General features: G+C 48.1%; 1 non-coding gene across 1 annotated transcript; it reads left to right on the top strand.

Annotated features, from left to right (window-relative positions):
* Nucleotides 1-1,610: 1,610 nt before the first annotated feature.
* On the top strand, nucleotides 1,611-1,684 carry Trnaa-cgc. The gene has a single exon. It is a non-coding gene; the product is annotated as a tRNA-Ala (tRNA).
* Nucleotides 1,685-3,955: the final 2,271 nt, after the last annotated feature.

Raw genomic sequence — 3,955 nt, 5'->3', positions numbered from 1 at the left:
GTTCTAGGCGCTCAGTCCGGAACCGCGCGACTGCTACGGTCGCAGGTTCGAATCCCTCCTCGGGCATGGATGTGTGTGATGTTCTTGGGTTAGTTAGGTTTAAGTAGTTCTAAGTTCTAGGGGACTGATGACCACAGATGTTAAGTCACGTAGTGCTCAGAGCCATTTGAACCATTTGATGCGCGGCTCAGAAATACTTTTCGGCCTGATTGCTCTTGCTACTTTGAACATTAAAATATGGCCTGTCAAGAATCTTCTGGATGGATATATTTAACCCACAATACATCTGTTAGATACATGAGTATTCGTGCATTTCGCAACAGTTCAGTTAGGTCTGAAGAATAATTCGTCATCGCTTCGTTTTCACTGTAATGGTTATTAGATTAACTATTGCGTCAATTGATATACGGATGAAATCATAATGTTTTTACAGCTTTTTCGTTATTGTTGAGGTTACGCTACCTCTAAAACATCACTTACTGACACTGAAAGAGAAAAACTAAAGATAAAGTGTGTTCGAGAGATGAGAACCCTTTTTTTTAATCCAAAGTCTTGTGTAATGTGATGATGCATGGTACACTACTGGCCATTAAAATTGCTACACCACGAAGCTGACATGCTACAGACGCGAAATTTAACCGACAGAAAGAAGATGTTGTGATATGCAAATGATTAGCTTTTCAGAGCATTCACACAAGGTTGGCGCCGGTGGCAACACCTACAACGTGCTAACATGAGGAAAGTTTCCCACCGATTTCTCATACACAAACAACAACTGACCGGCGTTGCCTGGTTCAAAAAATGGCTCTGAGCACTATGGGACTTAAATTCTGAGGTCATCAGTAGCCTAGAACTTAGAACTGCTTAAACCTAACTAACCTAAGGACATCACACACATCCATGCCCGAGGCAGGATTCGAACCTGCGACCGTAGCGGTCACACGGTTCCAGACTGTAGCGCCTAAAACCGCTCGGCCACACCGGCCGGCCGTTGCCTGGTGAAACGTTGTTGTGATGCCTCGTGTAAGGAGGAGAAATGCGTACCATGACGTTTTGGACTTTGATAAAGGTCGGATTGTAGCCTATCGCGATTGCGGTTTATCGTATCGCGACATTGCTGCTCGCGTTGGTCGAGATCCAATGACTGTTAGGAGAATATGGAATCGGTGGGTTCAGGAGGGTAAAAGGGAGCGCCGTGAAGGATCCCAACGGCCTCGTATCACTAGCAGTCGAGATAGCAGGCATGTTATCCGCATGGCTGTAACGGATCGTGCAGCCACGTCTCGATCCCTGAGTCAACAGATGGGGACGTTTGCAAGACAACAACCATCTTCACGAACAGTTCGACGACGTTTGCAGCAGCATGGACTATCAGCTCAGAGACCATGGCTGCGGTTACCCTTGACGCTGCATCACAGACAGGAGCGCCTGCGATGGTGTACTCAACTACCCAACGACGAACCTGGGTGCACGAATGGCAAAACGTCATGTTTTCGGATGAATCCAGGTTCTGTTTACAGCATCAGGATGGTCGCATCCATGTTTGGCGACATCGCGGTGAAAGCACGTTGGAAGCGTGTATTCGTCATCGCCATACTGGCGTATCACCCGGCTTGATTGGCGCAGTGGTTAGCACACTGGACTCGCATTCGGGAGGACGACGGTTCAATCCCGTCTCCAGCCATCCTGATTTAGGTTTTCCGTGATTTTCCTAAATCGTTTCAGGCAAATGCCGGGATGGTTCCTTTGAAAGGGCACGGCCGATTTCCTTCCCAATCGTTCCCTAACCCGAGCTTGTGCTCCGTCTCTAATGACTCGTTGTCGACGGGACGTTAAACACTAACCACCACCACCACCACCCGGCTTGATGGTATGGGATGCCATTGGTTACTCGTCTCGGTCACCTCTTGTTCGGATTGACGGCACTTTGAACAGTGGACGTTACATTTCAGATGTGTTACGACCCGTCACTCTACCCTTCATTCGATCCCTGCGAAACTCTACATTTCAGCAGGATAATGCACGACCGCATGTTGCAGGTCCTGTACGGGCCTTTCTGGATACAGAAAATGTTCGACTGCTGCCCTGGCCAGCACATTCTCCATATCTCTCACCAACTGAAAATGTCTGGTCAGTGGTGGCCGAGTAACTGGCTCGTCACAATCCGCCAGTCACTACTCTTGATGAACTGTGGTATCGTGTTGAAGCTGCATGGGCAGCTGTACCTGTACACGCCATCCAAGCTCTGTTTGACTCAATGCCCAGGCGTATCAAGGACGTTATTAAGGCCAGAGGTGGTTGTTCTGGGTACTGATTTCTCAGGATCTATGCACCCAAATTGCGTGGAAATGTAATCACATGTCAGTTCTAGTACAATATATTTGTCCAATGAATACCCGTTTATCATCTGCATTTCTTCTTGGTGTAGCAATTTTAATGGGCAGTAGTGTGTATTAAGTCATTTATGTTGTGTGAAGAGCGTAAGGAGGTAGGATTTGTTACCACATTCTTGGGTAGAAATTCACGCACGAAGTAATTATTACGTCAGCAACGCAAGAAAGAAACAAATGGGCACAGCCATGCGGTGACGTTATACAGGGTTATTCACAATGAGCCAAACACTTTTATAAGAATAACACGATGATTATTTGCGGGAGCTGTCCTGCTTCCTACAGAGGAGATTTTCGGTGTCGAGAAATACACGTGCATAAAATATGTACGTAGTAAGGCAATAATGCAAAACTTGTTCTCTCCACAGAGGTAGTCCACACACGAATATGCAAGTCTTAAGAGCAGCAGAAAAGTAGAGTAGGGGATGTACAGTGGCTATGAAAATAGCGTTTAATAGCAAGTGCCGCGCAGTGACTGCGGAGAGCAGCAGGGAGCGGCGTGGCGCTGCGCCGTATCGGCGAGTGGCGTGACGCGGCGCTGGCCGCGCGGCAGTGAGTCAACGGCGCGCTGGCGGCTTGCACAAGCCGGAATGCGGGCCAAGGCGACGCCGCAGCTGCCCGCTGGCTCCCACCGTCAGCTCGCAGCACCGCCCGCACTGTCGCTCCCCCATAAGCCCCAGTTCCTGCCCAGTACGCAATGCACCCCTCTGTTGCTCTGATTAGTATCTAGCCCACGAGAAAATGGAAATACAGAGGGGTCCAAGAAAATGTATCCACTGTTTAAAAGTCCGTAACTTGCAAACTAATTGACGGAGTTGTCTCATTTTTGGTGAAAGTGTAGCTTAAATCCAACTTAAAGATATCACTGTAGGTGTTCGAAATGGTCACCGTTAACATCCACACACAAACGATGCCGCCGATATGCAGCACGAACTACTGACTGCAACGTGTTCATGAGGTACATGAATGTACGATGGATTCTCGAAGTTGATACAATGTGCGTGGCTTTTGTTGATAAACGACGTCCTTTAGTGTTCTCCACAGGTAAAAGTCCACGCCCTAACACGATTTTGGTACTGGGCTGGGGCACCATATTGTTGAAAGTAAACTCTTTCGTCTCCATACAAGTCTCGGTTGGCAGGTAAAATGGATGTCTGAAGCTTCTGAAGGTACACCTCACCGGTAACTGTGCCGTCAAAGAAGAATGGCCCAATCAAGCCCCGGTAGGAGAACCCACACCACACATTTACTCCTGGCAAATTCACGGCTTTGTCTACATGGACGTTCGGATTTTCGGCGGCCCAGTGGATGCAACTGTGGCGATTTACAGTACCATTGAGTTTGAACTGTGCCTCATCAGACAACACAATCATCTCTGCAAACTATTCATCATTGCGCACCATGTTACTAAACCACTCGCAGTATTCCATTCTACGAGCTGGGTCGTCCTCGTTCATTGCGTGTAGCAACCGTGGGATGTAGCACTTCCACTTTGAGTCTTCAAAATTCGCCAACACTTCAGCGACTCACTCCAGTTTCACGGGCACACTGTCTCACAGACTTCT

Source organism: Schistocerca americana, chromosome 4 (assembly GCF_021461395.2).
Source record: "Schistocerca americana isolate TAMUIC-IGC-003095 chromosome 4, iqSchAmer2.1, whole genome shotgun sequence".
NCBI classification, from domain to species: Eukaryota; Metazoa; Arthropoda; class Insecta; order Orthoptera; family Acrididae; genus Schistocerca; species Schistocerca americana.
This window is presented reverse-complemented; position numbering and strand designations above follow the sequence as displayed.